Source organism: Syngnathus typhle, linkage group LG3, assembly GCF_033458585.1.
Source record: "Syngnathus typhle isolate RoL2023-S1 ecotype Sweden linkage group LG3, RoL_Styp_1.0, whole genome shotgun sequence".
NCBI classification, from domain to species: domain Eukaryota; kingdom Metazoa; phylum Chordata; class Actinopteri; order Syngnathiformes; family Syngnathidae; genus Syngnathus; species Syngnathus typhle.
Genome location: NC_083740.1, coordinates 11869534 through 11883788, shown reverse-complemented (window position 1 = coordinate 11883788; position 14255 = coordinate 11869534). Strand labels below are relative to the sequence as shown.

The 14255-nt window shown below is 40.4% G+C and overlaps 1 long non-coding RNA gene across 1 annotated transcript; it reads left to right on the top strand.

The window, feature by feature from the left end:
* The first annotated feature begins 4035 nt into the window (after window positions 1-4035).
* On the top strand, window positions 4036-11489 carry LOC133152056 (uncharacterized). The gene is made up of 3 exons (XR_009714041.1): window positions 4036-4196; window positions 4274-4328; window positions 10390-11489. It is a non-coding gene; the product is annotated as an uncharacterized LOC133152056 (long non-coding RNA).
* The last annotated feature ends 2766 nt before the right edge of the window (window positions 11490-14255 follow it).

Here is a 14255-nt window from a genome sequence, read left to right as displayed (position 1 = left end):
GTCTCTGTCTCTCTGTCTCTGTCTCTCTCTCTGTCTCTCTCTCTCTCTCTCTCTCTCTCTCTCTCTCTCTCTCTCTCTCTCTCTCTCTCTCTCTCTCTCTCTCTCTCTCTCTCTCTCTCTCTCCTTTTTCCTGTTTGTGGCATTTCTGCACTGAGACTCAATAATCCGCCTCAACTAGTGCTACATTCTAGGGGCCACACAAACTGGGGAAGGAAGTGCATGAGGGGATAGAAAAAAATAAAAAATAAGGGAGGAAGCTCCTCCTTGAAGGGCCAGTAACAAACTACCACCCCATTGACAACCAATAAACTTAACCTGTCGAAAAAAAACATCCATTCACACTTCTCATGTGCACTGACGTTTTCACTATACTATAAAACCACAGGAAGATCTGGAATTCCCACCTTGGGTTTGTTTCCTTAAATTTCTAAACTCTACGGAGGCACAAGTTTATAGTTTTAGTTCTCAAAGGAAACATTCTAAAAATTCTAAACATGGTCAACTTAATCATTACCAAAAGCATTAGTCATATTGGCTCAGGAACTTTCTGAGCAGCTGTCGTCTAACTCCAGCATAAGATGCGCAAGAAGTTCTGGAAGTCTTTGTTGAGAGGGTTTAGAGCACATTATACTTTTTTCCACATAACCTGTGCTTGTGTGAAAAAAGAAGCCTGTTAAGCTGCGTAGCGAATCGTATTAAAGTGGCGTCTAATGGATGCATTTAAATATTGGGTCATGCTGTGGAACACTTCAAGTCTCGTGCAGAAATTGTTTCATTATCACTACAAACTCCCTTAAAAGATGGAAGTTGGATGATGGATAACCTCAACACAACACAAAAAAAGAAAGAAAAAAAACATTATCATTTAGGATTGTTTGCCCCATTGTCAAATTCATGTAAATGTGCCTGCATGCTCTTAAAATAGAGATGGTGTGAGAAAGCTTTAACGAATATGCGCAACGGGCAGCGTGCATTCTGGAGACCATCTGGTGCGGTTTGTTTGGCACCAGAACGTAGTGATTATAGCCGACTAAACAAGACTTCAGCGGAGCCTCGAACCACAACCCCAGACCCATTTTTCTTAGATTCATGTTTGCGGCGGTTCAAAGGTACATTAAGAGTAAGATCATTTGGACTTTAGTTGACCATAAGTGACTGAAACCCTCTTATTCAAACAAAAGAACAGTGCTGGCACTTCCAATTGTTCTACAGGATCAAGCATAAAACAAAAATTGCTGTCAGAAAAAAGCAGAAATTGCAATACTTAAACATATTTTCCTGTTTTGCTTTTTCAAGATTGCTTATGTTTTTGGCCTGAAGCACAATAGTTTAGTAGCAGGTATCACAATGAGATATCAATCGGCAGAAAATAAAATAATTTTAGTTCAACTCTGAATGTCTATTCATTGCCAAAGTCTGTCTGCATAACATTAGCATTCATTCCCCTTTATGCACACTATTCAGCATAGTGCGCTTGGTATTTAAACAGCTTTGATGCAGGCGCCTAACATTTCCATGGCTCAAAATGTTCACAATGCAGTAATGCAATTACTTCTTGCAACCCAGAGAAACTAATCACATTTGGGGAACAAAGTCAGCCCTTGGTTTTAAATGAAAGAAGAAGAGGGCAAAAGAAAGACATAGTTAGCGGGGGAAGGGGTCTTAAACAGTGTGCAGAATAAAACAATTAATGTATAGAGAGGCGCATCATCTAAGTAAAAAAACAGATGGAGGCTTAATACGTTTAGGCACGCTGCATAACCAGAGGAGCTGAACAAACGCAACCCATTTGATGCTTTGGAACAATAATTGGGTTAAACATATTCATTTTCTGCAGCAGGTGCAGGGATCTTACACAAAGTGCATTTTGGGAACTTAAGTTCATCTTGGGAGGAAAAGGAGGAAAATTCAAGTACACACAAACAGCAAGTGTTGTCAAATGCCAGTCTGTATTCCTCACCCAGGAGTCAGAACTGTTGCTAACACTATGGTGATCTTTGTATTGGACTGACCCCTAAAACTCAGACCCTCCACCACAGTTTGGATTTTATTCAAGAGGAATGCTCATGTCCGCGTATTTGTGCGTGTTGCTGGTGCTTTCCTTGTAAAGGCACGCGAGCATCTGTCGCCTCGTCTGCCCACTCATTGTCTCATATTCAATTAGCAGCGATCTTGCGGGTTCCTTTTTCAAAGGGGCGGGGTAGCCGCAGAGACATTGTGAGTTTGCTTTCACTTGCGTTGAAGAGAGAAATTGGGAGCCCCCAACCCAGAAGCCACCCCCACCCACCTCCCCGCACACACACACACACACACACACATTGCAGTAATTGTTATTCATCAGAGCATGGTGCCTTTCCCCCTCATCTTCACTTTCATTGGGGGTCCATAAAGCTTTATTACTTTATGTCTCGTTGGCCACCATTGTGAGTGTATGTGCTTTCAGACGTGACAAAGTGCACAACCTTGTTCTTGTTCACAGTGCACAGTGTGAGCGCAACATATTGCAAGCGATGTCAACAGTTGGCGGACAAATTTATAGCCCAGGCAGAACTACGAGGCAAAGAAAGAATGGGTCTGATCACCTTTGAAGTGGGCCACATTACTGTATGTGCTCTACTTGTCCCTTAGCATGGCCCGTCTGCATCCAAAGAAAAGTACTGGCTTATTGCTTTTTGACAGACTTTACTGGCTATGCTAGTTTGAGAGCTGTATCAAATATTCATGTTTTTTCTCTGCAACGCCAGAGAAAAACGTGCTTTTACTTCTGTTATGGAAATACCATACCACTTAAATTATTGAATTGGGTTCAATTGATTTCTGTCCTGTTGTATTATATTTTATTCTATTCTATTGGGCTGGCTGATGAAGACTGGAACTTTTGGTCCAAGTGGCTGAAAATGACAATTAACTGTGGGATACATCCAGTTAGCAGTGGTATAGTTGACTGGCTACAGTACAAAAGTTACAAATGAAAAGTTTAATCATAAAATAACTGGTTGATTCTTTGATTCAGACATTTTTATGGGGTTGGATTAAGGCTTCCTTGTTTTGCAGAAACCTTACCTGTTAAAACCTTACCTGTTATAACCTTACAAACTCATCTTAACATCATAGAAATCGGTGTCAAGTGGGACCTCCAAAACATTTATTTGATTCTTACACATTTTAATTTTATTTAAATGTGAGTTGCTTCATGAAATTATGCTATCAATAGAAAATATACATCAATTAGTGGGCACTTCATAACCCTCAGCTTAATATCCAGGAGTCACCGTGACTGAATGGTAAAAAAAGTTGTTAGTCACTTGAAAGCAAAAAATATAGCCACATCACAAGTTGTTATGCTTTGAATATGCACCTGCCTTCTTCTGTGTAACTTATCTTGTCAACAGGAGTGACCTTGTGTTTGTGTGTGATTGGCATGTTGTTAGTTTATTGGGAACGGCGTCATTCTGGTGACTGACAGCTAATTTGTGACACGGAGATTTGTGTTTTAGAAAAGGAAGTAGCATAGTGATGTGCTTCATCCAAACACATTTATAAATCCATCGAGTGTCATTTCTTTGATGTAGCTAGTGTCAAGCCGATAATGAAGACTGCCCGAATTTTTAAAGGCAGCCATCATTTGAAAGATGTTTGTTTTGGATTCCAAAACATTTCATGTGAATGGTATAAGCTTTTATGTGTGAGTCTGATTTGAGACGACATGCAAATCACTTTTGACTGATGCTTTCAAAAAGCTGCATATTTTTCTGCTTTGTGGTTTTGATGACAAACTTGTGATGCAGTTGTCTGTTTTTCCATAGACCCGAAGGGGGAAAAAAATCAAACACTCTTGTATGTTAGTTCCTCTACTTCTTGTTTGAAGTCGGAAACGTTAAGAGTGCATTACAGAAGTCTAACAAATAGCAACAGAAGTCACACACATGGTAGCTTAACTCAAACCAGAAATTGTTAGGATTCTTGCCGCGCACACACACACACACACACACACACACACACACACACACGCACACACACACGCACACACACACAAGAAAAACAAGCTCCAGAGACTTGCTGGCAGGCACCAGACTGATGGGTGTGTGTTCATGGAGAAAGAAACAGGGCAAAGTAGAAGTCTTATTTTGTCCTGGTGGCAGAAAGCCCCCGTTGTTTCCCCTCAGCTCAAATCCAACAACCTGGATTGATTAGAGGTAAGAACATGAGCTGTAATAACGCAGCTCAATAACTTCTGTGTTTCAAGACCACCCGTTCACCATGTGTGTTTAAGTGTGCACGGCAGTGTTTGTGTACGTCTGGAAGCATGAAGCAACGCTCTGGAACGGGTAAGACCCTCACAGGAATGTTACAATACATGTTTTAAGTGTCTGCCAGTGACCCACATCTCGGGGTGCGCAAAATTTATGATTCTTGGGGTTCTGTGAGATGGCAGCTGTGGAATGGAGAACAAGATGTGGGTGCATGGTAAGCAAGAGTGGAGAGACCAAGAGAAAGCAGAATATGTGAAAAGATAGAAGAAAGGGGCTTGACCAAAGCCGAAATAAAACAGAGTGGTGAAGAGGAAAGGAGGAGAAATGAGGTGTCAAGGAGTTTAGAGGTTTGCCAAAAAGAAAGGGTAAGATTAAAATGCGGTGGTTGTAAAAGTGAGCAATTAAAAAGGAGGTAAACAAAGTGCACGTTTAAAGTATGAGGGGAAAATTAAGGATATTGCTATTTGTTGGTGACTCACTGGGGCAAAGACTTTGATTGTGCAGTCTATGCTCGCTCAGACGCTCATGATAAAAACTCTTTGATTCCAATTCACTAACTCAGTTTCTCACCATTGTTTATTAAAATCATCTCCAGACTGATTTATGACAACCTTGAGCGGTGATCACCTGCTTGCAGTATCCATTAGATGGAAAAAAATTAAATAAATTCAGAATAGTTGAGCAGAAAATATCATTGAAAAAGGGTTTAGAGAGGCTGGCTGACATAGAAGATATAGACAATCAAATCATGTCTACTGACATTTTTGCAAATGTGGTGTTACAGCAAGATTAACAAATTGACCATGTTGCTTTTGAGTATTTCTACACTGAGGAGGATTCGTCTGCTGAGGAATGCTTAACATGGTGCTTCAAGTTTAAGCAGGGGATTTGAGACTGAATCCAAACAGTGAGCAGCAAATGTCGTGTCGGCTCAGCATGCAGTAAGCTGCAGAAGTAGGGGAGGCAAGACGGGGGAGGAAAGCGGAGCTCTTGTCAATTCTTGGCCAATAACAGACAACTGGACATGGGAAAGTGGAAGAATTAAGAGTAGGAAACAAATGGATATGGAAATTTTGATGATTTCATCTTTGGATAGCGTACTGATAATTGATTATATTTTTATCTTATCTTATGATTATTTTTGTTATTTATATTTTGATTGGTTTCAGTGGATGTTTTCGTTTAATAAAAGCAATGCCAATACATACAGTATATATACATCCGTACATACAGCACATTTGAGACTACGGAAATCCTTCATCATAGTTGCCATCATTTTGTTTTGCAAATGTGTACAGGTTTCATGCTATGAAGAGAGAAATAAAATGTTTCATTTTATCAAAGCAGACTACAAATGTGAGTTCTCCCAGCATGCGAGCAATCATAAATGCAATGTACGTTGCTGCTGCAAATCATCTGATGAGAACTGACAAGTCAACATCACCCTTTCTTTTTTATTGAAGCCTCTTCTCAGCTAACAAGCTATAAATCAGACCAAACATTACACTGTACCCGACAGAGGGCAAATGTAAACTGACGCTCATTATTTTAATTCTTGCAAACTCCAATAGTTACAAAATGGAAAAACAGACTCCCAGTGAAGAAACAGAGTTAGGTAAACCTAGCCATATAAAACAAATATCGAGGCTGTACCTAACTGCATGCCTACCTAACTATGCCCTCTTTTTTCATCCTTTTGAATGGTGTTAAACAGGCATCTATCATTAATAACCAAATTAATTCCTCCGTGCAACACATCAACATCAACACCAGCATTCATGCTTGATTGCTTTAATATACAGCAACATTGCACGTCTCTCTCCCACACATTCTGTCACTCTTCAGTAAGCACATGACGCCGCCACTGAGGCATAGTGGCTTCCATTTGGATTCAAAACAAGACAGGACATGGTGTTCCACCCTGCTAATCAAAAATCATCATTACAACTTCTCGCCTGCGTGCAAAAGCGACAAATGTGTTTAATGATTTAGTCTGCTTTAGTCTGAAGAGAGGCATAGCTCATAACATTGAAAAACTGTAAAAACAAAAAGATATCAGGGATCCACAGTTGACTGCAATATGGTTGATACAAAATGTGCAGAATGTTTTTCAAATGGATATTAAAATTTGTAAGACCGATCAATACATTATGAGCTCTATTCTCATAGACAGGGTAAGTCGGCCGGCCGTAGAGACGTCTTGATTGTACTTTTAGCATGTTTGAGTATTTGGCAGATTGTGTTGCCCCATGCCTGGTTCTGGCGGACCGTGAGCGTTTTCTCTTACACGCCTTTGAGTACACAATTGAGTCCATTAATGCCTCCGCCATGTTGACCATACCAAGTAGATCATGCATAATGGCAGCCATCTGTGCATGAGTAGTGCACTGTCACTGCTGTAGCCATGGTGTAGCATTAGACCGTGTGAACGGGTCAACAGAATGTGCTGGTGATAACCGCTGGCAACTTAAATATGTATGAGGAGTCAAGTATCTGTCTGCCTGTGGCCCTATCAAATTCACCAAAATTACACTAGATTAGCTGCGCCAGTATTTAAACGTGGGTCGAGCATATGTAACCTTAGACCAACTTGCTGACAACATATTTTCACTCTATTTGTATCTCTCCACCCTTGCTGTACCAGAGCTCCCAGCTTGGTGGACACTGGTCTGCCAAATTGACAAATACAGAAAGCGAGTTTTGTGCAAAAATATTGCATTTTGCGATATTTAGGAAAATCAATTGTACTTTTGGGTCTGTGTACCTTCCGTTCATTCTATTTTTGATTTTGAAGCGCTAATCTGAAAACGCTAAATGGGCATTGTTGGCTTTTCAATCATTATAGCTGGTTTAAAAAAGAAAATCCATGAAAACACAGACATGAAGTTGAATTTTGTGTCGTTTTCCTATTGTTTTTTTTGTATTCCCAGATAAACTCAAAGAACAAATATTAGATTAAACATTAAATCAGATAATAAAAAAAATCTATATACCCAGTTCTTTGTGATGACAGTGCAGTCATTGATGGAATAGACACAACTCCTATGGCATTTAGGAAGGAAAGTGCCTTTGTTATAGTTTGTCTTATTGATGTATGTGAGCTATACTGTCTTCCTTACACTTTTGCTGACTTCAGTCTCTTCTCTTTCTTGTGTTTGTAGCAGAAATCCTAAAAAAACCCCAACTTTTTTGTCTCATTTTATCATTTCATTTGGGTTCTTCTTTTTTCCTTTTCCCCCCCACACGTGCTGCCAATTCTCCTGTGCTGCCAATTCTCGTGTGTGTTCCACTGAAGAGGTGAGCGTGGGTTTCACAACTTTGTGTGTGCGTGTGTACGTGCGTGTGCGTATGTGTGTCTATCACTTTCCAATTAGCTTGTGTACCAGCCTCTGGCTGTGCAGCAGATAAGATGGAGCAGATACCACCAAGCAACTGTTATCTCTGTTTCCTGCTGTCACACATGAACCAACATACACCTTCATAAGATGCAGGCGTGTGAGCACACGCTTACTACTGGCGCACTAGCTCCTAGCACAGATGCATTGGCGAGATAGCTGCAGTAGCTAAGAAGGGCTGGACAAGTGTTATAATGAACGCATAAGGGACTGTCACACATTGTCAACTTGGCGTGCCTTAAGTTAGCATGGCTTTGAGTGCTTGCCAGCCACTATTTTGAAATTTTGCATGCTTCCACAAATAGGTGGCACGAGAATGCACTGAAAATGTTTGAGCGTGTTTGCTGGTGGTGGGCAATGTGTTGACCCTGTGACCTGCCCAGACTGTTGAATAATAAAAGGCTATTCAGACACTCAACAGGGTGACAGCGTGAAAGGAGCAGCCATGGAGGGGGGGGGGGGGGGGGGGGGGGGGGGGGGCAGGAAAAAGGATGGTGGGGGAGGAGGTTGTATTAGCGGTGCAAGAAAGAGTGTGTATGTGTCTGGGAGGGTCTTTGTGGGAGGTAAGAAAGTCATTATTTCTCCTTCTCCTTGCTCTCATTACTCCAATAATCTTTGCCTTACTGCAATTTCTGTTTTCCGTAACTCCATACTCATCACTTGACTTGATCCGTTTCTTTGCAACTCGATCTATGTACATTTCTTTTTCATGACCCTTTTTATTTTATCATCATTATCCAACTCTTTCCTTTGCCCTCTTGTAGCATCTGTTTCCCACCTCCTTACTTTTTGCTTTTCACTTTCTCTTCCACTTTCCTTATTTTGACTCATCTTGGTGGCGTGTGCCCCTCCTTTCTCCGCACCTTCCTCCTCTCTCAACTTCTTCCTCTCTGTCTCATTAGTGATGCTGTCTACTTAGGAGGTGATTAGCCTGTTTCAGCTCTATAATTGCAACACGGAATGTTACCTAAATGGAACCTGTGATTTGTGTGCATCTGTGCTCTAATATATGATATATATTATAAACTGCATGTGCGTTCAAAGATTGCTAAACAAAGACTCAACATCTGTGTTTCAATATAAAGTGCTTGCAACCATCTGCTGCTTCTGATAGATGGAATTTCACAAAAATGAAAATGGATTTCAGTAAAGGAAATGATTGAACTAAGCAGGAGGCAAAGGGAGGGGGGGGCAAACCAAAACAGCAAAGAAAAGGGCAAGATTAATAGCCTAATTTTGTATTTTTATTTTTACAATGTGTGATTTATCATCATGTTTCATATCGGGTCTTTGAGTTCTTCAAAATTTCTGAGGAGGTATTTGTGGAAATGTTCTTCAGGGGAAAGAAGGACAGTGGTGGGTGTTGAAAAGAATTTAATTGATCTGCCATTCCTCTTGAATAAAATAATCTTTTGCTTTTCCTTTTCTCTACTGAATATACCACGGGTGCCGGGGATACTCACTTCTTCATCGTTAATTCCCATCACTGTTTCTAATTATCTCTCATCTCCACCAAATATTCAATGTGAGCTTCGATCAAAACATATTCCACAAACGTGTAACAGAGAGTGGGACCTATGTTGCAGGGAATTTTTTTAATATTTGCTTGCACATTCATCAATATAGGTGGGCTATAGAGGGCATGCCCACCCAGTAACATAGTTATAACCCCTTCACTTGAGGCACAGATCTGTAAATTCTAGGGGTGTAACGATGCATTTTTTTTTTTTTACTGATAGTGTACATAGCAAAAGCCAAACGATTAGACACAAAGCAATGTATTGCTTTTATGGAATGATGCAATTTGACACGATAAAGGCAATTGTAATACAATATTTCAATGTAGTAACAATGTATTTTTTGTGAATGAGTCTTGACTATCCTCTGGAACCAATCCCAGCTGTTACTTGGTGGTAGGCGAGAAACAGCCAAAACTGGTCGCCAGGCATTCGCAGGGCACATACTAGAGACGAACAAGCATTCAAACCCACAATCATACCCGCAGAAAATTTGGAGTGATCCATCGGCCTACCATGTTTTTGGAATGTGGGAGGAGTATGCAAAGAAAACCCATGCAAGCGCGGAGAGAACATGTAAACTCCACACAGGCCGGAGCCAGAATCAAATCCTACAACTCTGAACTGTAAGGTAGACGTGCTTACCGGGGTACCACTGTTGCCCTACCTCAGTTTTGTTCTGCCAGCTGACCTGCGTGAGGGAGGATCTTTGCGTCCTGAGTCTCAATTCTTCACAGTCACAATTCATAACGTTTAATTGCTGAGCTGATTGGTGATCATAAATTAAGCTGCTGAGACAGTGGCCCAAACACAAGACTCTGTAGTATGATCTAGTCTACCTAGTATGTTGTGGAGGGGCATGGCTCAGTGGTGGAGTGGTCATTTCCTAACCCAGAGTTTGGGAATTTGATCCCCAGTCGTTCTGTACTATACAAGTAATTGCCCATTTGCTATTCATGTTACGGGTTGCAACTCTTGAGCACCGACCGCATATGACGTGGACGAGTGAAAAAGAAAATGAATTGATTAAATATGACCTTCAAACTTGAATTATGAAATATTGCAAAGACAATGATTTTGTTAATTATATTGATTACTTGTGAACATGATGTGTCAATGAGTAGCTTTGCATATGTTGCATTTCTTTTTTTCATTATTTACTGTACGTATAAGTCAACGTCAAGATGTTTTTGAAAGCTGTTTCAATTCTAACTGTCTTTACAGGGCTGCACACTCATGGGCAATCTTACGCGATGTCATCAATTAGGCCTACTCTCACCTCCAGGTTGAAAAGCCAAGGGCCAGCGAGAGAGGAATAGCTCATGTTCTGGCATCTGATGATATCGGGTCTGACTGAAATAGGGCATGAGGCTCACCCTACTGTGTAGTCATACACATCAGGAGGAACACATACACATTCATTCTTGCAGGTAGGCTGAAAGCTAGTTTACTTGGCTGACTCAGACATCCCTTCACTCTTAAGAACAGAGAAAGTGAAATTCTTCAATCAAGTGGTGCCACTTTTTTTGTTTTGTTTACACTTATATCGGTGAATTAAGGTTTAAATAATTGTCTTCATTCATTATCATTATCAAGCTTACCCATTGAGGCCAGGCAATGGATAAGGGTTAGAAGAAAAAAATGTTTTGCCCCCACAAATCTGTGTAATGTCTATAATTAGTACCATTTGTTTAGAAAATTGTCATCAGACCTTTGTATAACAGTGTATTCTGTATGGCATAAAAATATATCAAGTTACAACCAAGAATAACTTTGTTGCGATTGTTTTCTGGCATACAGTATAACAGTTTAAATTTGACAAGCCTCAATTTGCCTAAAAAAACCCACAGGTGAGAACACTGCTGCCTCCTTCTGAAAAACAATACATTCAGTTATTTTAAAAATCTTGCACCAGATTTCAGGTCTTCACTTGTGTGATTGTGTGGAATCAGTCCTATCTTACAATAAGAAACTGGATGTCATCTTAATCATGCTTTTCATCCATTTGGTTTTCCTCAAATCATCCAATTCTCTCTTTACAATAGTGCGAGTCTCCGGTTTGTATCTCGAAAGGTTCGTAAGTATAGGCGTTTGTAAGTAGAGGTACCAGTGTACTGCATTTTGAGAGAAATAACGTGTTGGACTGTGATCATAGAATATCTGCAATGCCGAAGATACATGTATTTCACATGTTGCGTGAACATATCAAACTTGCAATGATTTGCAACATTAGATTTAGGAAAGTTGTGACTGCCATTTAAATTTCATCAATAAAAAGAAATGAAGATTAACAGGGAGAGGATGGTGACATCAGCAATGACACTGTAACCTATAAAATTATATGATTACAGAATGATAACTCTGTTGTCATGACAACACATCTGCTGTTGGAGAATGACTGATGAAGATAAAGCTGCTTTGCCCGTCCACTCCATCAAGTGTGTTCCCATTGTGTTCCAATCACCGGGTCTTCTCATTACTCTTCATTGAGCCAATGGGTTTGATGGTGGGAGGCGGAAAAAACACCTCCTTCTGCTGTCCTGGCTTTTCAATACCTCCTCAAGACAGCAATCAATTTCATCAACTGGACCCTGCTCAGTGACTGGATGTTCAGCCTCTGATGCAGCACACCCGCATAAAAAAAACCTCTCTGACACCTCTTTAGCTGTCTTTTGTCAGTTCTTCATTACCCATGCCATATGGCAAGTGAGAAGGATCCAGTTTAAGGATGTGTGGGTGGGGGTAAGCTGTGGGGTCAGAGGGGGGTTATAGGAGACTGACCCACTGACAAAGACTCCCCACTCCATCAGTGATGTCCATGAATACATGGGGACAAGCCATCTCAATGGGGGACCAGAATCTATGGAGAATTCATCTCCTGAGGGATGAACGAGGGGAAGAAGAGGGGTTGTGGTGTCTGAATGAAGGGGCATTACTAATATTAATGTTTGTGGGGCTTAAAAGAGAAGCAAAGAATGTTAGAAAACAAGGGGTTAGTAGAGATATAGACAATTGGTGGTGTAGCTGTGATTAATTGGAAAGGAGGAGAGAAATGATGAATAAGAAAAAATCAATACTAAGCTAAAATCCAAGTGAAGCTTGGCGCTTTGAGCTACTTGCTGTGCATTGCCTGTTTGGCCAGCTTAAGAGGTGATCCCAGGTACATGTGGACCTACAATAGGCCAGCAGGTTCTGTTGTGTGACGACAAGCCTCTCAGGGTCCACTCTGTGTGTACGTGTGTGTGTCTCAGCAGGACTTTTCTCTATAGGAACACCAGGCCATGGGAGTCAAGAGATTCCCATTAACCACATCTGACAGCCCAAGTCGGGTGCACACAGTGAGGGGGGGGCAAGTCAGGGTCTGTTATGAACTCTGCATGGGGTTCCAGAAACTTTCATAATAAATGTTTACTTGACTTGTGCTTACATTAGGAATAAAAGAAGGCGAAACCTACTACATCCCTAATGTGTTCCAGCTAAAAAAAAAGAAAAAAAAAATACTGTCTGTTGAAAGGCCATTAAAAAAAATATAATGCTGGTAAATAAAACTGTTTTGCTGGTAAAGTTCATTTTAACGAAGCCAATACCAGAGATGACACAATACTATTTAAACATATCAGCTCCTTGAATATTTTGCTGTAGTTTTCAGTAAATTATGCTTTACATTTTAGGGGGGCTGGCAATATCCGCCTGGCAATATCAGACATTTCAACAAGCAGCAGGTGGAGTGCTGTTTCTCATCTCCAAAACAGCAAACTCAATTTTGTGTTTCAGCAGCAGAAAATAATCATGCAATTTACCGTGTGAATGGAAAAAATGAATAATAGTTAAAAATGTTAATTGCCTGACATACTTCCCTTTAATGCCTGAGATATTTCTGTCATCACAAACTTGGACAAGGATTTAAAGAGAAAGTAATAACTGCTATGAATGAAGTTCAAATATTTTCTAAAGGATCCCTTGGGTGCCCAACAAGGTGCCTGATATAAAACATACACAATTCCAAATAATGGAAACAAAAACAGTAGCAAAAATAAAGAATGTAATTGCTGTAAGGTAATGGCGTCTATGATGATAAACGTTTCATTTATTGTTTTATTCATTATTTATCCAACAAGTTTATGTTGGAGAATGGCCTCTATGATGATAAACAAGTTTTCATTTATTGTTTTATTCATCATTCAGCCAACATTATGTTGGGGAATAAAAATTGTTTTTTTGTTAGTTTCATTTATTATGGCCAAGAGAGGTACTATATTTTCACGCCTCTGTGTGAATGTCGGTCATTTTGCTATTGTAATGCAGAATTTTTCAAAAATGCAAAGAAAATAGTTCTTTTTCCAATCTAGTTCTCATGCAAGTTTGCCCTAAACGCTTCTGACTTGATCCAAGCAGGCATAAAAAGCACCGTGAGACAGCAAGGAGCACAAAGCTGAGAAAATAGGGCAACCTAATGCAATGAAAACATTGGGAATTGCTGCCAGTTTTCGCACCTACTAACCCAATGCGGCCGTCGCCAAGGTTTCTCAAGAATGGTCACATTATTACATAGTGTTGCATAAGGCTGATTAAGCTTCCAATGAGGCAAATTCCCCACACCAAGAGGTCTGACTGTCTGCTCAGTATGTGTGTAGTGAGTTAGCAGCAGTAGCTCGGGGAGTGAGTGTGTAAGTGCTACAAGATGTTCTGTGTGAGGAGAAATAGGAGAATGGGAGAATGGTGTCATTGTGTTTTGTCATCTATACGCTGTGTGTGTTAAGAAGTGTACATAGTGTAGCGGGTTTAAAATAATAACAGAAAAAGGGGAGAAGACCAAACAAAGACCCCTTTCTTCTTTGCTACCTCCTTCTCAGCCCAGTTTCCTCTTTCCATCCGATCTGAGCCTCACTTCCTACAATACGATTATATTCGTTGAGACCTTTTTGATTTAGAAGTTGAAAGTATTTTTTTTGTGCTCTCACTTCATTTTGTTTATTCAACTCCGCATTACCTCAACAGAGGCTTTACTCTCATCTATTTTCACTCTTCCCCCCCCTCACACAAACGCACATGGAGGGACACATCTCCCCTCCCTCACATCTGCTTCTGTG